Here is a 26,726-nt window from a genome sequence, read left to right as displayed (position 1 = left end):
CAGTGATTTTGTCATAACATCTTTCATGTACCTCTTTGGGTTTTCTGTCTAATATCATCTTGAGATTAAAAGAAAAAGTTTTACTACCTTCCAATATCACTATTAGCTCCTAAACTCTTTTATCCAAGCTTAGTAGATTCTTAAAATGCATTTGCAACTAAATATGTTCTCCCTTACATCCTGTGTTTCTTAATGTATAATTTACAGAAGACCTGTCTTAGATTTACCTGATGGTGATTTTTAAAAAAAGGCTCATGTATAAGTCTTATTCTTCCTCACTTCTGCGGAATAACAGTAGCTGGAGTGAGTGTATACATATACTTATGTAGTTTAAATAAAATTTTCCTATATAGGCTGACAGTGCTCCCATGGACTACCTAACAAAAACCCCAACACCAGTTATTAGAAGCCCTCCTTTAAGTGGTTGATGGAGTGCTACGAGACTCTGAAAACATAGGCTATTGATGGTGCCCTTATTGTCCGTCAGAGGGAAAGATAAATCCCTATTGCTGAAGATGTCATGCACTTTAGGTATAGCCTCGGGCGCCCCTGCACTGGATCTGACCTGAAAGCCCCTCCCTAAGGAATATCATTTATGGTACCAGAAAGTTCTGGGCAAGCTTCCAAGAGAGGAACCCACCAGTGATGGTGCCTATAAACCACAGCAACAACTAACAGGGCATAAAAACTCTGAGGGTGAAGTAGTGGCACTCGTACCTCGTTGGTAACCAACAGTTCTCTAATTGGACTTAAAAGAGCCCTAGACAAAACTGCAGGTGGCTCAGGAATGTCGAGAGCTGGAGAAACTATCTCCCTCGGGGAAAAGCACACTAATCAGTTATTCAATACCAAACTAAACATACAATAACGTTATACAGATTGAGCAGGTTATGTTTCTATCACACACACACACACACACACACACACACACACACACACACACACACAAACTGAAACAAAAGGAGGTCATGAGTTTGAAAGAGAGTAAGGGAAGAAGAATGCATGGCGGGGTTTGAGAGGAAAGGGAGGGGGAAATGACATAAGTATAATCTGAAAAGGTATTTTAAAGATGAATGAAATGTAACAAGCTACTGAAAGCTACTTTGAGTCACGATAGCCTTACTTGTATTACCTTACTTGTAATATTTAAGTATTCTGAGTGGTGAAAGAACTGTTATTAATATTTTAATTCCAAAATGAATAATTTCAAAGATGAGGGGCTTGCTCTACTTGTCCAAAGTCGGTTATACACCTAAGAATTAGTACCTCATCTTCAAGCCATGACAAGAATTCTTTTCACTACCATGAGTTTCTGACAAAGTTACCTAACAATAGCCTTTCTCCAAATGCATTTCTTTTACTATCACCAAAGAGTTAATTTGAACAAGGTGTCAGTACCTCAGAATTGTTTCTGTAAACTCCTGTAAATTCACAGAGTTAATACAGACCCTCTTGTCTCTTGGTGCTTAGTGTCTTTCGTGATGCTGTCTGTGAATATGGGCCACCCCATCCCCTACAGGAGCATACACCATGAGTCTTAACACTCCCAGTGTAACCAATGAGCTGAGCTATTGCCTACTTCGGTACCCAGCTTCTCTTGGTGCTCACAGGTCCTATTCTTTTATGCAGAAAGCCAGCAACTCATGCTTTACTTCACCAGATCTCAGTGTAGTTAGTAAGGACATTTTCCTACAATTACACAAACATTTTCTGTATTTTTTTTCAGGTCTAGGAGGAAATGACAGATATGTTTCCTTCTCTTTTTAGACAGGAAGAGAAAACATTACATTTATATTTGAGTCACTGAAAAGGTGTCAGAAAGGGTTTCTGTTCTCATAGCTGAGGGCAAAGTAAGCAAGGTTTAAGTGGATGTCCTTTCAGACCCTGTCTTTCTCAGGTAAACGTTTACTCAAAAGAATTAATTTAGTTAAAAATGGGAAGGTCCAGGGACAGGCCCAAAGTGGGATCCAGCTCAAGGGGAGGCCCAAAGACCTGTCACCATTACTGAAGCTATGGGGCATTCAAAAAGAGGAACCTACCATGACTACTTCCCCCAAAACCCAACAAGCAGCTGAAAGAGTCAGATGCAGATATGTGCACCCAACCAAAGAGCAGAAGCTGCTGACCCCTCTGGGTGAATGAGAGAAAAACTGGCGGAAGCTAAGGAGGAGGGCAACACTGTAGGAGGACCACCAATTCAATTAACCTGGACGCCTGAGATCTCTTAGACATTGGATCACCAACCAGGCAGCATACACCAGCTGAGATGAGGCCTCTAACACATATACAGCAGAGAACTCCTGGGTCTGAGTTCACTCAAGGAAGATGCACCTAATGCTCAAGAGACTAGAGGCCCCAGAAAGTATAGGGGTCTGGTGGGGTGGGTGGGGATATCCTTGTGGAGACAGGGGGATGGAGGTTGTGGGGAGGAGGTATGAGATGTGGAAACCTGGGGCGGGTGGTGGACCAGGAGGGGAATAAAATCTGAAGTGTAAAAATAAATAAATAAATAAATAAATAAATAAATAAATAAATAAATAGGCATCTCTTGTTTTGAACTCCCCGTTTTTCTTTCTAAATTTTTTTGCAAGCTGCTCCAGGCAAAGGAGTGGCTCCTACGTATATGGAGTATACACTGAACTCCAAGACAAACTTAAATAGTGGCTTAGGTGAATGAAAGCATTTTAAGTTTTCTTATATGTGTGAATCCTCTAGACAGAAAGCAGGACACATTTCTTTCTATGATTTCCATGGTTATTGCTGTTTTAAAATGGAATCACATGATCTGATTTGACCATGCCAGCAAGAGCTCTCAACCGTGACTTGGACAGACTGGGTTTCTGAACTTCAGGGTTCCGGGAAAGGTATCAAAGGGCAGGATCCCTGCTGTATGCCCTGGGGACAGTATCTGGCCTATTCCAGTGTTCCTTAATGTGCCGTGCTTTGATATTGCGGTAATATCATTAAGACTGTTCCCAAGTTTGCCTTTAATGAGTTGGTAAACTTCCACAGAGCTTTTGTGCAACCTCCCAAGGATTACAGACCCATGGTTTGGGACTGGCCAGTGCCTTCACTTTCTATCATCACCCAGGAGGTGCTGGAACCAATCGGGTGCGAAAGGACTACAGGAAAAACACCTCTCCTGTTCATATCAATGATGTTTTTCAAACAACCATGGAACGTAAAAGAGTTCTAAAGGCTCCAGGGCTAAGAACCATGTTCCAGTTAGAGTGAACCTTATAACTATGGACCTCTTGGGACACAAATGGCTGGCCTTATATAGTTGGATGATTTGATCTGGGCAGATGAATTCCTGGCTATGTTTTTGATGCCTCCAGTTGGTTAATCCCCAGGGGAGCTGGATAGCCAGGGCTCACATGGACATTCTTACAATGAGGCCTTTTGTTGCTTCAGTGCTGGGCTCTGAGAATTCTCATAAATTCCTCTGCAGGATAAGATTTTACTATGTGGTTGCTCACACAGCTGGCACCAGCTGTTGCTGCTTATTATTTTATCTTAATTTCTGTTTTAAGAATTTTCTTTGTCATTCTCATTCAGTTGCTGACTGCTGGCCCTATCAGAAGGGGCCAGTGGTTTCTTCCAAGGCAGCAGAAACTAGTTATATGAAGCCACGTCTGGGTATAGGCTGACTGAAACGTTTATTTTGGCTAATTTTGTATTAGTGACTGCAAGATAATCACAACATTTCAAAACTCTGGATGATAGCTATAAAATGATGCAGACTACAAAAAAAAATAGTTTTGAAAGAATCATTGTAACTTCAAAGCCAGAGTCAAACAACATACTTCTGCTGAAGTATTGCAGGGCTCAAAATGGAAATGTAGAGTAGCAAGGAAAAAAAGTGACTTACTGTTTAGCAGTAGCTAGACATTGAATTTGAAGGAAAGGGGAATAGAGTGTCTTTTATTAGATCAAATACTGACAGCAGCATTCTGGCATGATGGACGTGCCTTCTGCATGAGATGACTATGACATCTTCTCAAAGTACAGCCCTGGGGGCTAAGTGCCAATCATAATAGATGTGACCTTTCAGTACTGTGGCTACTGGCATGGCTCTGGCGTAATCCTAGATCATCCATTTTTCCATTTGGATGTCTCTGAGACGGACAGGGCAGGTGTGCAGCCCGAAGTAACTGATTTATAGTTAGCTTTCCGTCTCTTTCCTACTTGTCTCTTCCAAAGCAAGCTTGAAAATCCACTCTTTTCCCTGCTTCTGTGGAGAACTTGGAGGCAACACTAGTGATGTTCCTGGTGTGTGTGTGATAAGCTGATGTAACTGAGCAGTTAGCAACATTGTTAAAATGCTACAAGATTAAACTGCAGCTTTTTCCTAGAAAAATGAGAACTGCAGTGTATAGACAAGCTATGTCCTCAGTGCTATACACAGTAGCATGACTGGGGGCAGGGGGAGTGCTGTCTCGAGCACTGACACTTTTATGTGTTAAAAATACCTATAGGTAGATTTTGTAATTCAGTAATATATTGTCACAGATACTACCAGGTCACCTATCTGCAGAGATGTACCTAAATCACTGAGCCCAATGCCTAGGACTGGCTGGAGAAAGCTTGTTCAGAGCTCAGTGACCTTCCCATAGCTTCATGGGGGTAAAAACTTGGGCCAGATATTATTGAATATGGAGAGGGAGAGAATCAGATTTGCTGTACTGCGTGTTGCAAGGAGGAAAACTGCTTAAAACCTGTCCGGGGGCACACTTCAGATACAGACCTGTCTCCCTGGAAACTGGATTTAAGTTAGCTTGAGCACTGTTTTGACTTGGACCACCAGAGCTTTCTGGACCTTAGTCCTGGTTCTTCAGCCTTTGCTTGGTGTATGTCACAGGATTTACTGCTGTCTATCGCAGGATTCAAGCTCTCCACCTGCCCGTCTCCTGTTTGCTAGATCAATCCAGTTCTCAGGCTAGGAACTCTTTGTGATCTAGGACTTGTTGCCTACCATAGTTGAGTTCAGGCAGCCTAAGTGACAGTTTGGACTAGAGGCTGAGATTATGCCTAGGAAGAAAACTGTGCACAGGGATCCAAGCCACAGGGGAAAGAGAACAAGCCAACTTGTGCTAGGTACAGAGGGCATGTTGAGCTCTCCAGTGGTCAAAAACTCAGGGGAAAACATCTGCACAAAACAGAAGAGAAGGGAAAGTAAGTACATGTGCCATTAATCAGATGCTGGGCTTCCGATGTGGTGTTTTGTCTGGGCAGCATTTGAATCTTCAGTTTCTCACACATGGTGAAAAATTACCCAGACACATTTGAATTTATGGCTTTAATTTTTAAATAAGCACAATAGGTATATGGTTCTATATTTAAAAATATAAAATAAAGGGTTGTACAGGAAAAAGGAATAAAATAAAAACATTTTTTTCTGTCTTCTGTCACATAGAATCAAAACTCTGTCAGTATTACGTCATACTTTTTAGATCTTTTTAATGCACACAGATAGGGACAATGCATGTACTAAATATTATTTTCTGATGAATGCAAATAATGCTGTATCTTTCAGAATTTGACATTTCCTCATAGCTTTTTGTTTGTTTGTTTGCTGGGTTTCTAGAATTTGAACTGTGATAGTACGTTTTTCTATAAAATCCCACTTTATAGTTTATTTAGCCATTTATAGATTATTTAGCCATTTAGAGTCTCTCTAGATACTGTTCACTAAGTTGAAGCTAATAGCAAATTACACTGGCCTCTGAGAGGAAGTGAAATAGATTCTGGTGATGTAGATGGCTTAGAGAGGTGACTTTTGCTTCCTGCTCTCTCCCCAACATTTGCTTAGATTATACTAATGATGTAAACAGGGAGGTAAGAGTGTCATATGGGTTTTTGTTCTGTAGGAAACAATATCCAGGGAAAGTGGTACAGAGAGCTCTTTCTCTTTCCAACGACCAAGCTGGATGGGAGCTTATCTTCTGCAGCCCCAATCCCCAGAACATTCCCTTGTAGTGGAGAGATCCATTCTAGTTTCCAAAAAAGGTGCTAAGATGGAAAGTTGTTGAGACAATCTTCTGTCCTTTGGAATTCTTTAAAAGCTTCTACTTCCTTCACCATGCACAGAGTAAATGAAAGCCGGTAGGAAGGGGTAGTTTTAAGTCCTTAAGAAAAGATCCAGTCTTGATGAGCAGAGATACTGGAGAAACCCTTCTGGAGACAACAAAGCAGAGAGTTTGTTTCCAGTCATTCTGATTCAGAGATTGAGAGAAGCAGGGAGCCAAGGGCACCACCAAGTCACCACGGAGTGGTACTCTAAAACTGCTTCTCTGAGTAACATGAAGAGTGGAAGTGGCTGCCCTGAGTAGACGGCACACAGTGAAGCATGGCACACCTATCCCCAGATTTGCAGCCCTGAACATACTGAAGATACATGTGAACACGGAGAACAACTACTGAGTAAGTCAATGGAAGAAAAACTTTAAAGGCTAGTTTGCAGATGACCGAACACATTTTATGTGACTACTCCTTTACGGAGGTTAAATTTCTTTACTTCAAAAAGATACACATGAGTCTGCAGAAATGGCTGCTGAGTTGAGAGCTCTTGCTGCTCCTTCAGGGGACCCAAATTCACTTTTCTGCACTCATGTCCCGTGCTTCCTAACTGCCTATAACCCCTGTTCCCGGGAATCTGATTCTCCCTCCTAGCCCCTAAGGGAGATGCATTCATGTCCACATACCCACTCACCACCAAACCCACATACATATAATTAAAACTAAACAAATCATGAAAAATACATAATCTGGGGTGGCGGGTTGGGTGAGGAGTAAAGACACTTGCTGCTGTACCCTATGACTCCACAAGGTAGAAGAGAAACTTGTCCTTTGACCTTCAGTTTTGTACACATACAAACATACACACACACACACACACACACACACACACACACACACACACAATAAGTGCAATTTTAAAACAAAAATTTAAAGTACACATTTCAATTTTAAGCAATAGTAAAATGTATTATTTTTTACGGTAGTTTGAAACTAAACATATAGTTTGAAACTAATCATTTTTTTATCCATGACAAATTGTGTTAAATTTCACTTTCTCTGTTTTGAAGAATCTAGAGTGTCTGCATGCTGTGGTTTCTAGGCTCTCTGTGGCACCCAGTGTTTCTAGCATTTGCCATTACAGTATGTGGACCGACTACAGTGACCCTCACTTCTAAGATTGGAAATGGCATACGTGACGTTACACTTTAGGACTGTAGTGCTGAGACTTGTTTCCATAAAAAGGGACATGTGCGTTTTTCATTACAATTGGAAACTTTCAGATTTAAACCACATTGAACTTTATCATACTTCACTAGAAAGAATAAATATTCAACTCTTCCAGAGTTAGTCCCCAGAATGTGTTGCCCTATGGAGAAGCTCCCCTTACACCCTAGTTGTGCAACTAGAAACAAACCTTTTCACCTGATTGGACCTAGACTTCTTTACTTGGGGGTATGGGTAATGGTGTATAAAGGGCCTGGTGAGCATTCCTTTGGATGCTGACCAACTAGTTTTTCTGGAGATGTTCAAGAACTGTGTAGACTCAGCCCTGTCTTTATGGCTATTGCCCTTTATTGTGCACTTAAAGGAGAGAACAAGAGCAGTTTGCTACATACAATGGCAACTTCGCTGAACAGCAAGTACTGAATGAGGCTGGCAACTGTAAGGGCAGAACAAACAGGCCATTCATAGACAAGAACCTGGAAGGAGGCAGGGCTGGTGGCTGGGACCTAGCAAAGGAGATGTTTCTCCTGCCTGTAAGTCCTTTTCTATAATACCACGTGGCTGACTCATTTTTGTCATTCATTTTAGGTCTAGGAACAGTCCTTCAGGAAAATATATTGACCCCTCTATTTCTCCTTTTTTTCAGTTATTAAGGAATAACCTATCACCTCATTTGGTTCCTCCTATCATCTTGTGATTGTGAAAATAATCTTGCTTTGTGCTTTTCTTCTCTGGAAAAGAAGGTCAGCTAAAGTCTTATCTATTTTATTCACTTATTTGGCTGGAAAATACACAGAAAGAGCCATAGAAAGAAGGGAGCAAGGAACATTTACACAATGAGGTATTGTCTTGCAGGGACCCCCTAGAATGCTGTTTCCTGGGATCCTGTATACTGACTACTTCTAATTTTGGCCCGGAGTTACCTAATGGGACATCAGCAAACTGTGCAAGTGCAGGTTTGGTAAGCACTTGCTTAGAACAAGTTGAGGCATGTGAGGAAACCTGGTTTAGTTTCAGCTTTTCTCAGTAATGAAGTATTTCTGGAAGACCAAGGACCAAGTGTCTTAGCTGTGTGAGTAAAACTCAGAACCTTCCTTTCCTTTTAGTACTTCTAACTAAATTTAGCTATAAGACTAAATTTAATTAGACTAAGTCCATTAAAAACAATGGAGTGAATCTCTTACCCCATAGAACTATGGCCAATAAAAGAATAAGACTTAAGACAATAAGGATTCAGGTGATGTACTATTGTAGTAAAACTAGAAAAAAGGTAAGGGAAAGAAAAGGGGGGAGTAATAAGTTCAAAGAAGAGAATAGGAGCCTTGTACATGCAAGGTCATTTCTTCTTATGAGCTATAAGAAATTATTAACAGATTTAAATGGAAAGTTATTAGGATCAAAAAAGTCAATTGGGAAGCTATTTCAGTCATCTATTGACACTGAACCAAGCAATATGGGAGAAGATCACAGCACCATGTGCCCAGATGAGGATCTTTTGGACTTCAGAGAAGCTCTTCTCTATTCCTTTTCTAGAAAAGTCTATCAGGAGTCCAAGCCCCCCATTAGAACTTTTAATGACTTCTGAGGTTTGAACTAATGTTTGTACATGTCAGGCAAGTGATTTACCACTGAGATACATCTACAGCATTTGAGTATTCATTTAGAAAGCTGATCAGATCACATACTTGGGAAATTATAAGGACAGGTAGAATAGCAAATCCCACCCAATGCAAGAGGAAGAGGCATATCCATCTTACCATGGGAAGAGACTGACTTGTCACCTAGTACCCTACATATAAACTCTGAATTTCATAGTCACACAGTCCAACAATTTGTATCATCCCTGTCCTTTTCAGATCAGGAAAATGAAGTCAAGATGATCAATGGAGCTGTGTTCAGGGATTCACAAAAGAAAAGGTAGTAAATTGATTTAGCCTGCCAATTTAGGGAACAGGGTAAGAACAATATAAGAGATTGGACAAATCTAGAATTAAAATATGTGAGAATATTGATGATCCAGAACAGACACGACATGAAAACCCATAGTAGAGTTTTAAAAAGTAACTTTGTGAAAGAAATGGATATTCCTGGAAAGTGCCCCTCACCTTAGCCACTTCTCCATATTCTACCTCAAGAAATGTGACCTTCTGTGACAATAATGACCAAATATACCTTTGAAGAATGACACCTCTTTAGTCTTTTTTCCATATATACCGTTTCTCAATCATACCTTACAGGAAAGATTCTTTTTTAAAACATTTTTTAGAATATGGCATTTTTATTGGATATTTTATGTATTACATGTCAAATGTTAACCCCTTTCCCAGTTTCCCCTCTAGAACCCCCATCTCCTATCCCCCCTTCCCTTCCTTCTATGAGGGTGCTCCCCCTTCCACCCACCCACTCCCACCTCCTCTACCTTGGCATTCCACTACAGTGGGGTATTGAGCCTTCACAGGACCAAGGGCTTCTCCTTCTATTGATGCCAGACAATGCCATCCTCTGCTACATATGCATTTGGAGCCAAGGGTCCCTCCATCTATATTTTTTGGTTGGCAGTTTAGTCCCTGGGAGTTCTGGCGGCAGGGGTGAGTGGAGTGGGATGTCTTGTTGGTTGATATTGTTGTTCCAGGAAAGAATCTTTAAAAAGTAAGTTTATTGTAGTTTATGGACCAACTCATGGAGAGATGTTTTAAGTATCAACCAGTGGTAGAGTGGAGAAATGTGTTATGGCATTGTTGTATTATGGAGTATAAACAGAATCACGTGCATCAACATAGAAAATCCACAGAATATAATTAGGTAAAGAAAGTTACCTGGGAAAAATGCATATTTTTATAGTTTCAAAACTGCTAGCAATAAACAAACAACATACAGGTCCTTTTTGTACAGAAGTTACAAAAACAACACAGTTGAGGAGAGTAACCACCAAGAACAGGCAACACTGACTACTACATATGATAAATGAAAAGAAAATGGAAGTTTCTTAGAGATTTTACCTTAGCCAAGAATAACACATTCTAGCTATGGTAGTTATTTGTGACAACTGACAGAAAGCCCACTTCAAAGATGAAGATTTCAAAAGGCTAACAGGAATGTCAGCAGAGGGAACATGTCCAGAGTTGTTTCTAAGCTCATGAACATTAAAGAATTTCTAGAACCATCAGGGTTAAGTACTGTGGGGGCAGGGTGTGAGGAGAATATGGTCTGCAGGTTGATTCTATGAATTAGTGACTTCATTTGGTAGACGAGGCCTAGGGAAATTCAAGTAACATTTAAAAATAAAACAACCTAGGTCAGCTAAGCAGTAAATAAACATGAGATTCTATGAGATGCCAATGATCATAGCAGGACCTTTCTTATTTTTCCTAGTGGAGATTTGTGAAAAATAAGATGCTGAGCCCCAGTTTAAAGAGAGAATGTCATGGAATGAGAAGAGAAGCCAAAAGGGAAGCTGGAGAAAGAGTCTGGCTTTATTAAAATTATATTATTTTCGTTATGGGCATAAGATCCTGACAGAAGCAGATGCATTGTGGTGTCACACACTGTGGCAGCCTGATGTGATGTGAGCTCCTATCAGAGGTACATAGTCTTCCACTTGAACTCCATGGGGTTCCAGAAAGATAACAGATATGAGTTTTTTGGGTCACACATATATTTTGGAAACAGCCCTATCTGGCTGAAACCTGTTTGCTGGTGTTGAGCATGATATACTAATGAGTAGAGTACATCCCTTGGAGGAATATGGAGAATGAGTCCTGATGTTTCATGCAGATTGTGTTTTCTGATTGTAACATTTGATGGAAATAAAACAAACAAACAAACAAACAAAAATCGCAAAGGTACAGGAAGAACCACTTGAGTTCTAATAAATCCTTGTTGATCTTTCACAGTTTCCTAAATCCTTCCAGAAAGGTAAAAGATTTGAGATTTTTATCCTTTTACTTCCTTTAGCCCTACTTGACATATTTACTAACTCTATTTAATAAAAAAATCAAGCTCAGGTAGACCTTATTTATAAGATGGTCAAATAACAAATATACATTAATATGAAACAAACACTACTTGCCTTTATCAATCTACAAGGTAATTGAAACTGTTCTGGTCATTCAATATTAAGACTAAAAGAATAAAAGTAGAAGACAGCCAAGTTGGCACACCCAAGTGTACAATGCAAGGCTTAGCTCCCATCCCCCCTTTTCCTCTTGGTTTTGCCTTTGTAAATTGCATGCATATCTTTCTTGTTTCTTGAAAAAAAACCTCATAATTTGTTTTGAATGTTTCCTTTCACAAAAACTTCTATATTTAAAAGCCAGCAAGTTTAGTGGCTTAAATCTATCTCCTTTCTCATTTTCCTCTGTCACTACCATGTTCCTACTGAAGATATAACAAACTCTAGGAAGATGTTCAGTAAGATTACGTGTCATGAAAGAGATCATGAGCCTTCAGAAGAGGCATTTGTCTAAAAGCAATGTAAAATATCTAACAGAGAAGTGATGTACAAGGGAAGCATGGCTGCATGTAGAGGAGGATGCTAATAACCACAGTGAGCTTGATCCAAGGGGAGGAGGGTCTGAACCTCTGAGCTTTGTCCACAGAGCCACGATTATGACAGGGAATGGTTCTTGCTCATGGTTGGCGATGTCCAGTGACCCCTCTGAAGGAAAGGTTGCAAAGTTTGGGAGTAAGAGAAACTAGAGATCATCAAATAATGAGCTCAAAATCAAAGCTAATAATGGAGAACTAAGTAAAATGTCCACATCTGAAAGACTGCAGGAGTGAAACAGTGAGATTTCCTCCCATTTAGATTCCACTGAATTCTCTCTTCTGTAAACCAGGCTGCAAGTGCTGCTTCTCCAGCTAGTATGGCCCTTAAACTTGTCCGGTTATACAGTGACCACTCCCTGAGCAGGAAATCTAATGCTGTGTGGGCAAAAGTTCATGGCAAATCACAGAGCAGCAGGGAAGTGAGAGATTCCTAAAATTTCGGTGGCATTAAAAGAACACAAAATCTTTCTCCTGACATTTCTGGAAATCACAAGTCTGAAATGTATCTTAACAGGCTCAGTCCCATATGCTGGCAAGCTGTTTTCTTTCTAAAGGCCCTAGACAGGACTGTTTCTTCCAGCTTCTAGAAGCTGTCTGCATGTCTCAGCTACAAATCAGCAGCATCAGATCTTTTCTCCCTCTGCTCCTTACCTTCTTGAAAAGACTCTTCTTACCCTGGGTCCTTGATTTATTCATACTGTTAAGTTCTCTTTCCAGTCCCAGGAAACATGTGCAAAGGTTTTAGAGATGCCCCCTTCATTCCATGGACATCTTTGAGGGCTACTAGGCAGCAGAGGACACTTGCTCAAGGATTCATAAAACTGTGTTAGAGTCTAGGGATAGAAATAGCTATGGTATCCTAAAGAAAATAGGCCAGTGAGGGAACAAGAGTTGAAGATGTTTGCATGGTATATTTAGGCTATGACATTCAAAGAAATTAGTTGAATTTTGAGCTGAAAAACATGCAGATATTTTACTATAAAAACGTGGAGATAAGGCCAAGGACTTGATTCAGCAACATTATGTCCTTTGCAGGTGCAGGGTCCTGGATTCAACCCTGGCAATCAACCACTTGAATACCTAAGTAATTAAATGAAATGTGCATTTAATCATGGGAGGGGCAACAAGAAGAGGATGTGGTAACTGACATAAAACAATGAACTAACGCTTTCACTACTACCATAAATACTATTTTTGTGGTATTTCCAACTGATTGTAGTTGGTATAACATGTCTCCATTAGTCTATCAGATATTTTTAGCAACTAATATATCATAATATTTGAGGAAAATATCAGTGTTAATGTCAGAGTCAGATACATCAGAAATAACAAAGATGAACTGAAAATGTTCATTTTGCCAATATGATCACCAATAAAACCATTTGTGTGGACTATCCACCTTAATCACCCCCTATGATATGATAGCACAGAGGTGAGTCAGTTTGATTTTGATACTAGATTTATTTTATAGCAGCTATTAGGGCTTAAGAGTTTTGCTTAATCACCAGAATGTCTACTTTGTGGCAAATCCATCACTGCAGTTTGAGGAGAGAACAAAAGGAACACCACCCCTGTCCCCAACACTTATTTCAGGCAGGCCAGAGATTCACTAATAATGAGAAAACTCTCATTTTCAAACTTAATTTGACCATAAACATTCTTTCATTCTAAACTTTGGAATATCATGAGCCCGAGAAGAGCAGAGTAAATATTACTGTTACACAGCTGATGAGCAATTCCGGTCACTGTAAAAAGTAGAGAAACACGTCCATAGGCCATCTGTAAAAATGGTTTTAACATCTACTCAGCCCTTCTGTGTAAAGGTCAGCATGACGGGAGTGACTTGTCTATACTCAACCCACCTATCTCCAATGGGACATGGAATGTTTTCCTTCTGCCTTTGATGTCTTCATGAACAGGACTGACAGGTGGAGAGCCAGGTCCAGATCCATAGTTTTGGAGTTCCCTCTGACTTTCTTCTTTTTTTTTTTAGGCTCCCAAGCATGAAGACTGATAATTTTACCTTTATGTACCTTCTCGTTCTTTCTTTTCCCTTTTTCCCTTGTTGGTATTGGCACTTAACTGGTGACATAAATACAACCTAACTGGGCACATAACCCAGTATTTGACATTGGTACTTATGATGCACACTCAACTTGACTGGCCATGCTACCCTAGCCTTTGTTCTTTGTGATCTAGCTCAAGTCCTATTGAGAATACTCAACCTGAAACCCAATGCAAATTTCCTCATTAGCAGTCCATGAACCTTCTTCAGCTTCTCACAGCCTTGTGAAAATGGTGAACAGTAGTCCTGGCAAGCACCTTAAGTCCATTTTAGAATGCATTGGAGTTACTGTCTGTGATTGATTTTTCAGTAAAACAGGACTTCTTGTTATTTCTAAATCTAGTCAGCATGTTCTCTGTACCTTCAGACACTGATATTTATTTTACTTTACTAAACCTAGGAAAACATGAGAACCTCTTCCATACCAAGTGCCCTATTATCTATGTAGTAATTCCAAGATCCTCCATGGATGTCTGAAAACACATGGACAGCATCAAAAGCTAGAAACACTGTTTCCTCTCTCTATTATGTGCATTTATGATAACATTTCTAGTTTATTCACTAGGTGTGATGTTAGCAAAAATAAAATACTAGGTTGTCATAGCATTGTATGAATTTCAATTACACTGTCCTCATTAATTTTCCTTTTTGAGGCTATGTGCATGATGCAATATTAACATGATGTATTGATATGTAAGCTTAGGTTACTATGTGAGAGTCACTTGAGGACAAGCCATGTAATTCCAAGAAGTGAATTTGATACCAAGAAGTTTACTAAGTGACTAATTGGTAGACTGTGTGAACAGCATAGAAACACATAGCATAGGCTGAGTCTCATTCCAGAGACAATGAAGTAGTAATGAGCAAGAGATTTTTGTTGCTTTTGAATTTGTTTTCAGCACTGAGGATAATGTGCAATTTAAAACTTACAAACTATTCATTTCTGGAAATTTCCATTTAATACTTTTGGACTGCAATTTGCTACAGGTAATTGAAGTGAGCTCTAAGAGGGAAAGTAGTCATGAGGGAGCCATACACTATTGCTTAATGAAGGCATTCATGAAATTTATACTGTCCCAATTGAAAGATAATTCTGCCTTGCCATTTAATGTGGTTATCATCTTTTTACACCTTTCATGTATATGCTTCTCTGTCCTCCTCTACGCTGTAAGCTTTTAAAAATTAGAGAGCAAAGCTTATTACTCTTAAGTATCTTGCATTATTCTTCATTTATACTCTGTGCTAGTGTGAATGAATTATTTGACTTTGTTCATTTATTTCATAGGAAATTAGTGAAAATATGAACACATCATTTGAGCCCACTGAAGAATAAGATTTGCCTGGATCTAGAATAATGAATTATCCAGGTGAATAAGATGATATTTGGACACAATAAGCCAAGAGAAATCTCATCTCTAGAAACCAGCATCTTAGTACACCATTTTCAAGAAAGAACATCTCATGACCTCAGTCTAATCTTAGAAAACTGAAACCTCCTCACTGGAGGATAAATAAGTTTCAATTTTTAATAGATGACAGACTGTCACAGAGATGAGGATATCAAATTTTCCCAAGTACTAGGCACACTCACAAGAGCCAGCAAAAAAGGCCTGTGGAGAGAGGTGCTGTCGTTAGGCTAGGCCTTGGTCTCCAGTCAAGGTGTTGGTGGCAACAGCTGCTCATGTCTTTGAAAGCACCCCTTGCTCTCCCTCATCAGACAAGAGATGAATGTGTCAAATTCTACCAACTAAAAGCCCTCAAATGATTTTGGGACGTTGATATTAAGCTGGATATGGAATCAGAAGAGGACTCAACCGTCCTATGGAGTTGCTGATGAATGGTATAGACCAGGGGGGTGAGAGAGGTCATTGTTGATCTATAAATGGACCAAAAAATGTTATATCAAATTACAACATTAAATTGAGAGAATATTTCATCTTTTATGATAAGATCCTTAGAGAAGGTAAAATTTGAGGGTGTTAGATTTTAAAACATTAAGAAGAAATGTGGGCACATGAATCAAGAAGGAGCTAGTTTGGGCTCACGTAAGAGGTGATGAGAGGTAAGAATACATAATGCTGAAATTTTGCCTGACCCGATAAACCTCTGTGTCTTAAGAAAGAGAATCCTGTCTGGCTGTGACTAGCCTCCTTAATATTATTATAGGAAAAGGAATTTCTCACATTGCAGGCTGGGGAAGCCAAATATGGTCTTCCTGCAGCAGCATTCTGCATGACTTTAAACAGGGCTTTTGCTGCCAAAGAAAGTTTCAGAGAATTGGGAGATGATTTTGTTTACTTTGTGTTTTAGACAAGTTGGTAGAAAGTTGATCTACCTCTAATACTATTTTAAAGTCATCACTTAACTTTCAGTATTATCTTATTAGTTTGTTTCTAAGCAGGGGGTAAAGAAACGAGACCATACAGTTGAATAATAAACTAAGATATTAGGAAAGATGGCAGTGCGGTTGTGCTCCCATGAGCACTCTTGTAGTCAGTGTTCCACAAGAAAGATTCAGTAGAATAAGGTCAACAAACCTCCATGATACAGTTTTGAATCCAAACAGGTGTGCACCTCCTTGCTTTAGACTCAGGCAAAAGACAGAGGCTCCTGAATGAGTGGAGGGCTGATCTGCTAGTAAGGGAGAAACTCAAAGTCCCAGATCCTGGTGTGGGTCCAAATACATAAACCAAGGCTATCCTTCAAGCCTGAGGAAAATCCATCTCTCAGTTCTGGTGGAAACACTAGCAGCCCTCGAGAGAAACTGCAACCATGAGCTGAAGTGTTGTTTGTCTACACTGCTGAGAACTGGGAATGCTTACTACACCTTTCCTTGCCAGTAACATTAGGACATCAGTCTCAGTACACAGACTTGGGGAAGCCTTTTGACTCTTAGATAAGTTTTTCAACGACAACTAGGGAAGAAATGGTGGTCTGTGTGACCAGTGGTCCAGGAAATGCCAACTGAAACTATAAAATCACACCAGAGATGGGGAAAACAGAAACTTGATAGGACCCCCCATGCATCATTTTTTACAGCCCATTTAAAACTTTTTAAAAATATGTAGCAGAGGATGGCCTTGTTAGGCACCGATGGCAAGAGAAGCCCTTCGACCTGCCAAGGCTCGACCCCATCCCCCGACCTTTCCACTCCCCCACCCTCCCACCCTCCTAATCCCCCACCCCCCCACCACCTCACCCTCCCGGTGCAATGGAGTGTCAAGGCGGGGGCGGGATGGGGTGTGTAGGTGGGTGGGAGAAGACCCTCATAGAAGAAGGGGGAGGTGGAATGGGATGGGGGTTTATGGACGGGAAGCCAGGAAAGGGGATGACATTTGAAATGTAAATAAAGAAAAAATCCAATTAGAAAATTGGAGATAAATATGTCATAATGCTAATTGAAGAGCAAGCATTCAAAAATCTAACAGGGGATAGATGAAATAATTCAACTCTGCTTCTGACATTTTAAATGTAAAAGGTTAGTTTCTGAGTAATAAGATATAATGATCCTTGGGCATATACCCAAAAGATGCCTCAACATATAAAAGAGACACGTGCTCCACTATGTTCATCGCAGCCTTATTTATAATAGCCAGAAAATGGAAAGAACCCAGATGCCCTTCAACAGAGGAATGGATACAGAAAATGTGGTACATCTACACAATGGAATATTACTCAGCTATCAAAAACAACGAGTTTATGAAATTCGTAGGCAAATGGTTGGAACTGGAAAATATCATCCTGAGTGAGCTAACCCAATCACAGAAAGACATACATGGTATGCACTCATTGATAAGTGGCTATTAGCCCAAATGCTTGAATTACCCTAGATCCCTAGAACAAACGAAACTCAAGACAGATGATCAAAATGTGAATGCTTCACTCCTTCTTTAAATGAGGAAAAAGAATACCCTTGGCAGGGAAGGGAGAGGCAAAGATTAAAACAGAGACTTAAGGAACACCCATTCAGAGCCTGCCCCACATGTGGCCCATACATATACAGCCACCCAATTAGACAAGATGGATGAAGCAAAGAAGTGCAGACCGACAGGAGCCGGATGTAGATCGCTCCTGAGAGACACAGCCAGAATACAGCAAATACAGAGGCGAATGCCAGCAGCAAACCACTGAACTGAGAATAGGTCCTCTATTGAAGGAATCAGAGAAAGAACTGGAAGAGCTTGAAGGGGCTCGAGACCCCAAAAGTACAACAATGCCAAGCAAGCAGAGCTTCCAGGGACTAAGCCACTACCTAAAGACTATACATGGACTGACCCTGGACTCTGACCTCATAGGTAGCAATGAATATCCTAGTAAGAGCACCAGTGGAAGGGGAAGCCCTGGGTCCTGCTAAGACTGAACCCCCAGTGAACTAGTCTATGGGGGGAGGGCGGCAATGGGGGGAGGGTTGGGAGTGGAACACCCATAAGGAAGGGGAGGGGGGAGGGGGATGTTTGCCCGGAAACCGGGAAAGGGAATAACACTCGAAATGTATATAAGAAATACTCAAGTTAATAAAAAAAAAAAAAAGAAGTGCTGATATTAGTGATATACCCAGAAAATAGTAAGTGTAGCTATATCACATTCATTTTCACTGCATCCTTGGTTTAATCTCCAAATTCATATGTACAATAAAATAACTTAAATTTTATGGCAATATTCATTTTATCACTTTTATTATGAATCCATCACTCTGCTGAGTAAAAAAAAAAAATATCTTCCCATCCGTTCATGGTTTGTCCTTCCTCAAGAGTTTTGTTCAACCTTTGAAAGTTTTCAAACTAAAGAATGAGGAAAGCATTTGGAGGGAGAATCTGACCTTTTTTGTTCCTGGGTTGTTAAGTCTATGTTTCTTTTTTGAGGAGATCAACATTTCTCTGCCTTCTTCCATGTCAGTCAGGGTACAGAGTCTTAGTTCCTTGCTACCCTTTTATGGAAGGCCAAGACTATTTTCAGTTGAAGGATCCAGTCTCTGATAAACAAAAATTATTTTGAAGCATAGACAATTTGTTGGAGTAGAATGCAATAAACACCTCTGGACTTGCATGTGTTTGGAAGCTTGTGGAGTGCTTTGTTCCTTTTCCGGAATCTTTCAAAGAAGACAACTCTTTTGCATAGATACTTTCTTCCTCTGGCCTCAAGCTATGACTGTGGCAAAAGACAAAGTCTCTTTCCCCAGGAACTGAAGTGTTTACTCAAAATATTTGGTTTCTGACTCTCTCCAATTCTCCTCTAGGGACTTTTCCTAGTGTCACCAGAGGAGCTTTGTTCTTGTTATTTTGCTTTAATTATTTCAATTTGGAAACTCAAAAAGCTCAGGAAACTATTCTGACTCTATCTGCATCATTATCTTTAAAGACTGAGCCCACAAAGCCCTAGCTGTGGGTTGGGATGGTTAATTTGTCAAATGCTACAGACAGTTCCAAGGAAAAGAACTTCACAAACCATTTGCTTCAAAATCTCATTTGTTTCATGGAGAACAAAATACTAAAAGACTACGCACCGTTTTGCATATGCACCTTATTAGATTTGACCTAAACACTACTGCTTAACTCAAGATGTGGGATAAATAAACGAGTTAAGGAACAGGAATTCCTACAAAAAAAAAAAAGATATAATGATCCTAAATTTGTGTATGAAGTTTTTCTTCATATATAAGATTATGCACTCAGGGAAAAGACCATCCACAGATAGACACAGTTAAGTACCATAACCCTGAAAAGCCCATTATTAGAAAGGAGGAAAGACTACCAAATTTTACTTTATCTACATCTGAATTGTTTGAAAATATTTGAAATATTTATATGTTTTCTCAAAAGTCATATTTAATAACATGAGAAAAACAGTTTTTACAGGCTATTTTAATCTACTGATGTCAGTTCAGCTGTCATGCTAGTTTTTGAATACCACTTTGTTGCTGATAAAACTGAAAAATCTAATCAGACAAACACATGGAGAAGAAATGTTATTTTATTCTTTCTACATGATGACGATACCTTTGTGAGATAAAAAAAATTAGTATTTGTTTGGATAAACATTTGAGGTTTGAAGAAACCAAAGGATTAGTCTCCCTAAAACATTCAAGCTAAGTGATTGGAGAATGAAACGTCAGGGTCATCTCTGAGAAATTACACTCTTTACATGTGCCATTAAGCCACAGGCTCGGGACATCAGTGTGAATTAGAATGATCTGGAATGCTGTGAAAAGCTACTCCCCCACTTCCTTGTCACCTTTAGGGACTTGGTGAATAGGTCTGAGTGAAAGCTGGAAATATGTACTCATACCTAGTGTCCAGTAAAGTTGGTGATACTGACCTGAGGACAATATTCAGAACCATTGCTTTAAAAACATTTTATCCCCTTTGTCAGAAATACCTGAGTTTCCAGAAGCAAGCCTCAATGACAAGCAGGTCTCTATTGTTAGTATGGCCCCAGAGCCAAGTGTTTGAAACATGAGGCTTCAGAAATGTCAGTCAGTATCATGCACTTATCCACATGCCATCTCACTTGGAAACCAAACCAGACCCTTTTTTGTGTACTGCTATCATTCCCTGGAGTAAGCTTCAGAGAAAGGCTCTTTAGGTCATAAGGTGTCTGCAGGAAGGTTAGAAAAGTTTTTCTTTTAGTTTGGGTTTGATGCTGTTGCTTAGTGACATTTCAGGAGACCTAAGAATATTACCAAGCAAAGTCGCCTCCTCTTCTCCCATGGCCTCAAATCCTAGTCTTTGGGCGCTTCCCATTTCATTATATATCATAATTGCATGACCATAATAGATATCCTTTCAAAGTGTATGTTTACTTTGGGAAAGCGATTACTTTAGGGGAAGCAGAGGTCAGAATTACAGTTGGTTGACAGATCTGAGAAAATGAGGTTTTGCCCTCCTCACTCCTTGCTCTTATCAGATTTCATCTTGCTTGCTATGTTCTCTTCTCCGAATTTACTGTTCTTAATGCTGTCCCTTGGCTATTCTACTTTGCACAGTACTCAGCTTGTCTGGTATCTTTCTGACTCCCCCCCCCCAAACTGAATTTGAATATTTAACCATCTTGATACAAATTCAAAGCAAATTCTCAAAGGAAACAGCTTAAAAAGATAATTTTTTTCTGGTTTAATCTGTTTTATATGGAGATTTAAAACTCAAACACCTTTATGTAAGGGATTGCATTTCCAGCAATGGACTATTAGATTCAGTTGCAGTTCAGGGAGACAGTCTTGCAGTGGTTTGTTGCCTAGCATCTCTCACATTACAGTATATCAGCTTAAGATGGTGTGAGAGTTGTGCTTGCAAGGACATGAGCAATGTTCTACTTTGAAAGACTCCAAGCAATCCCTTCCTAAGAGGGAGTGAATGTGACCCTGCACAGTAAAAGACTCCTCTTTATCTTGTTGCCCCAACAGTTGGACTCATGATAGTCTATTTCATACAGCCTAGAAGTAATATTTAATTATGTTTAAGAAGCTCTTTGGTTCTAGCTCTGTAAGTAGAGAATGGGGTTAAAGTTTAACATATAGCCAAATGAAATATGGCTAAGTTAGGATCTGGGGCTTTGAGGCTAGATCAGAGGTAGGACTCTAGCAGACCAGTTCTTGTAGAGAAATAACCTTTTTAAAATCAGGCCTAGAAGTCACAGAGTGGGGTGGATGATGAACTAGCCACCTGGTTAGCTAGACTGTTTTATAAAACCAGCTATCTTACAATCTATAATTTATAAATCCATCAGGTTTTCTATTTCTTATAGCATGTTTCTTATAGAAATATAAAATATGTTTATTTATACTGATTTCCTTGCCTTTGAAAAATCTAAAACCATCTTAGCTTTGGCAATAGGAATCCACTTCATATGAAGTAGATTTGCTCAGACTGCATTAGGTATCGCAGGATAAAAATGGTAGCAACCATGACCACTGGTGGACAGTAATTCAGGAAAGTCACATTGAGCCTCTAGACTCAAAGATATCTTTAGCAGGACTAAAACAATTTTCTGGGCAGTGCTCTGTTTTAGTTACCTCTGCGGAGGACTGCTGAAGGGAGGAAGCAAAACATTTTGCCTCACTTCTAGGAGCACAGGACTCAGTACCAACTGCCCAGTTTATTCCTTTGGCTTGAGGCTAGGACAGGAGAGATTTTTACTTATATAGACTAAATAGAAAGTAACCCCCACTTTCTGAAAATACCAATTACTGTCAATATTTATGACAATTGGGGTGGTGTGCTCAGTGGGTAAGAGTAGTTGTCACTGATTCTTGATAATCTGAGTTTGATTTCTGGAGCCCTCACGGTGGAAGGAGAGAACCAACTCTTACAAGCTGTCCTCTGATCTCTACTTGTATTCCAGGCATAAATACACCCCTTACCCCACACACACAAAAAAGTCATGTGATAGCATATTTTAAAATGTTTGACACTCTGTACTATTACTACGTGAGTATACCCTGTCATTCATGATTTGCTTCCTTTTTTTCCTTAGTCAATACTTGTTTTTATTGATTTCTCATAAATTATTTTAACCTGACCTACATGGAAGACACATAATTTCAAATTTTTTTAATCAGATAAAAACACAAATGTATACATGATATATAAAATATTGTCGTCCTCATTTAGGTAAATAGCTGTTAAATTTATGTTCTAGGTACTCTAGGAACTTTTAATTTGAGGTCATAATTCTATCATTTTTGCATGCCTGGATCAAGACCCAACTAGAATGAATGCAATTTTTAGACAACGAAGGGTTTCATGACATATGGACAACTAGCATCCCAAGTGTTAAAATTCTATGGCAGTGTTCAGATAGGCTCCACCCAATGCAAATATTTTCTAGAGACTTTTCCATGGAGATACTGTAATTTATAACTTTATGAGAAAAATAAAGTCATTTTCTGAGCACACTTGAAGCTGCTTCAGGAAATGAGAACAATAAGGGTTTTACCACAGGATTTCATTGTATTTAGTGGATCACGGAACAGAAAGACTCTGATAGTGCCCTTCAGTCCATCTTCAGTAAGGGATGCCTCAGGAATTACTATGGTCACAGAATGTGCCCCGGGTTTTACAGATTATTTTACATACAACGGCAGTCATAAAATACTGTATGTTAGGCCATGAAGTGTTATAGATAAAGTTATGCAAGAGAGAGTTATAAAAACAAGTAAGAGAGAAAGGCATGGCTGTCCAAGTGCGGATTAACAGCATTACATGAATTCTTTCAGAACCTTCAAGAGAATCCTGGAGACAGGTCTCCCATTCTCCTTGCTTTATAAGAACTCGGGGTGTAAATTTGATCGACTATTTTTACCCCAGTAGAATTTCATCCCCTATTTGAATCCATTGAATACACATGAGTGTTTTAGGTGGTGACTTCTAAAAATACATCTGTCAACAATTAGATAGATATTATAAGACCACAAACTAAAGCTTCCTGGAAGATAGCAGGTATTGCCTATGATGTGGAAGAACAGAAAACCATGTTCATTCTGGCACAGATATAAAATGAAACAGCCATGGTGTAAATTGGAAGGCAATTCCTCACAAAATTTTAACGAAGATTATCACTTTGCAGTTACCATTCTACTTTTTGAAATATATCTAACGGAACAGAGAGCTTAGTCTTAAAGAGATATTCATGTAGACACAGCCACAGCAGTGGAACAACTCAGTGATTTTTGCCAGATACATAAGCAAGTGAAGCATGGTCTCTCTACACAGAAGGCCTTTGAGAGAAGGAAATGCACCTCAGCATGTGCTTAGCAAAATAAGCCAGATCCCAGTGAACAAACACTGACACTGGTCACATGAGGACCTAGAATAACCACATTCACACAGAGAGGAAGGAAGTCTGGAGAAACAAAGAGCTGGGAGTGGTTTAGTGGGTAGAAAATTTCTGGTTGGCAAAGTGAGGGCTCCTCGGAACAATAGTGGCAAGTGTCACACAGTAACACAGTAATCTGTGTCAATGTACATCATGACACAGATATGTATGCTTAGCTAGATGTGTTTCACTTAGCAAATTCCACTATATCACAGAAGTATTTAAATTAAAAATAAAAATTAGTCTCTGTGTACCATATATAGATCCTATTAAAGCTAGATAAATAATATTCTCTACTCAGCCTCTGCCATTAGGATCCCAGTAATCCCTGTAGCCCCTGGAATTCCATCTGACTCAGGAAATACAGATGTTTGTAGGCAAACTAGACAACATTGACTATCTGTGGGTATATTTTTCAAATTTTATATAAGCATATATCAGTATAAATATATCTGTAGTACTATGGGAGTAGATAGACAGAGTTAAAAATATTTGAGCTTAAACATTGTATTTCAGAATAACAGCTCCCGGCAGAAGTCTATTTGCTTTTGATACTCTATACTCTAGTGTTCAGCCTGAGATAGTCATGAAGCATTGAAGTAGGGCAAGGAAAATCAGTATCTAGACAGAGAGGAACAGGGGCATCTGTGCTGAGGAGGCTGAAGAGTAAAGGACTCCTCTAGCTCATGATGGCCTTCACTGCATGATCTTGTTTTATGTTTTTATTAGCACTTTCAGAACATTAACACCACCTCCTCTGCATCCCAGCACAGGTAATTCTATGTCTGGCCCACCTGCCCATCTTTCCTTCTTTCCTTCCTTCCTTCCTCCCTCCCTCCCTCCCTCCCTCCCTCCCTCCTTCTGTCCTCTTTCCTTTGTTTTTTCTCTTCATTGTTTCCTTTCCTTGCTAATTTGTTTCTTCTCAAGAGAATAATGTTTACAACAAATGTTCTAAACAAATAGAAAAATTAAAATAAATGTTGGCAGAAGTGGAATGAAAACAAAATAGTGTGCTAGAGAAATGACTTAAAAGCTGAGATCACTTGTTTTGGTAGAGGACCCAGGTTTGATTACCAGCACCAAGTTGGCTCACAGCTGTCTATAATTCAGTTCCACATGATCACATGCATCATGCATATATGCATACATACAGGCAAATCCCTCACATATATAAAATAAATAAATTTAATCTAAAAAAGATCAAAGTATTTCCATGGAAATCTCATATGCTCTAAATGAGCTCTATGTTCTGACTGACAGAGAAGAAAGAATGCTCAGGCAAGATGGCGGATGCAAGACTGATCCTAAGACCCCCTCCACAATGTTCAATACAGGATGATAGGAGAAATTTAGTTGCTGTGCAGTGAACTTGAACTTGATGTACATTTACATAATGCTGTAAAACAAAGCATTCAGTGGATAGTGCTTATTATGCAGGAGATGGTCAATAAAATAATAATATGAGTGCTATTATACGAGATTGAAAGTTATAAAAAGCTTACAGGGTCCAATAATAAAAAAGAGAAACTTTAACTTTAAAGAACATTTATATAGATCTTCATTGATCAGATCAGAATGTGACTAAAAATTGGGTAAAGGTCTGCAAGATGTGGAAAGCTGTTATTTGAGGACAGTGTGCCACATGTCACCTTTTGTCTTAGGCCAGTCACTCCGGACATCCATTGTCTCAACTAGGTCTTGATCCTCTCTAAGATGTTTTATTGACACTTCACCCTTGGCCCTGATTCTCAGTACAGTAACCCCACTGTATGATCAAAGTCCCTTTGTTTAAGTGACTTTGCAATCCTAGAAGATGGGATAGATACTTAAAGGAATGTTAAATCCATAAAGTTTGTGTTTGTATTAAGTTCAAAAATGTAATGTTTATGATCATTGAAGTAAGCCATCAAGGTTTCTGAAAGGACTGGAAATGCACAACAAAACATAAGATATTAAAAAAAATAGATGAATGAAAGTAAGTATGACAGTTCAGCAGGTTAAGGCACTTGCCACCAAGCCTGATGACCTGAGTTTGGTCTGTGGGAGGACGCTCATGATAGAACACCTGCAAGTTGTCTCTGACTTATATATGTGTGCCACGACATGCTCTACCTCTCATATAAACATTACACAAAGAAGAATACTTTTTGAAAATAACTTAGATGCATTAACCATATGGTTTTAATTTTTAAGAAGCCATATTGTTTCTTGTCTCTACATAGTGCTAGAAGGAATGAGAGATTAGGATAATGAACATACTGATTTGTTTTCTTTTGACTTTTTAAGAAAAGTCCTCATTGTATATTTTAGGTAAGCTTTGAACTTGAATGCCTCCTGAATTTCAGCCTCCTGAATGGGAGGATCATAAACGTGCCCCATCACATGGGACTTGGTCTATTTTTAGCAGCACTACTTTAATTACCAACACCCTTTTGCCAATTTCAAGTTTGTGAAAGACTACCTTGAAAAACATCTGGGATGCTTGAGAAATTCAGACAGACTAAGTTTTTAGTTGATATAGTTTATGGCATTTAAAGAAACTTAAAAGTCAATTAGTTACATAGTTTAGAAGAATGGATGTAGAATTAACCAAGAAATGCGTGCAGCTAATAAATCCTATCCCCTCCCCATTTCAATATTTATAATGACTTATTTGTTAAACATAAAGGTTTGGAAAATGAGTCAAAGTTTGTAACTTTCAGGTGGAACTCTGTTTTATAAGATCTCTTTGATAGATAGGTGCAAAAAATGTCTGTCTAGGTGAAAAACAGAAGAACTCCTTGTTACTTACAGCTTCAGAGAAGGTTGCTGGCCAGGTTACCCAGTGGCTCTCTCCTGAGTATGGGTACAGCAATATGGAGCAGTAGGAAGCAGCTTACATACAACAGGAAGGGTGGTGGTAACTATGGACCCAGATGGGCTGATTAATAATTATCTTGGTGGGCTGTGGGGCCCAAGAACTACCCCAAGTTGTCAGTTGGCTGGAATCAGAATGATTAGGGTAGGTCCATAGTGGATGCCCCAACATGAGAACCTGATAAAAGCAGCAGTTGGGGTG

General features: G+C 39.4%; 1 protein-coding gene across 1 annotated transcript in view; it reads right to left on the bottom strand.

Moving 5' to 3' along the window:
- Positions 1 to 26,521, bottom strand: part of Car1 (carbonic anhydrase 1) — a 42,774-nt gene extending 16,253 nt beyond the window's left edge. The window contains exon 1 of the mRNA NM_001107660.1: positions 26,460 to 26,521. The gene's annotated coding sequence lies outside the window, so the exon portion shown is untranslated. The remainder of the gene's footprint in view (positions 1 to 26,459) is intronic.
- Positions 26,522 to 26,726: the final 205 nt, after the last annotated feature.

This window comes from Rattus norvegicus, chromosome 2 (genome assembly GCF_036323735.1).
Source record: "Rattus norvegicus strain BN/NHsdMcwi chromosome 2, GRCr8, whole genome shotgun sequence".
In the NCBI taxonomy this organism is placed as follows: Eukaryota; Metazoa; Chordata; class Mammalia; order Rodentia; family Muridae; genus Rattus; species Rattus norvegicus.
This window is presented reverse-complemented; position numbering and strand designations above follow the sequence as displayed.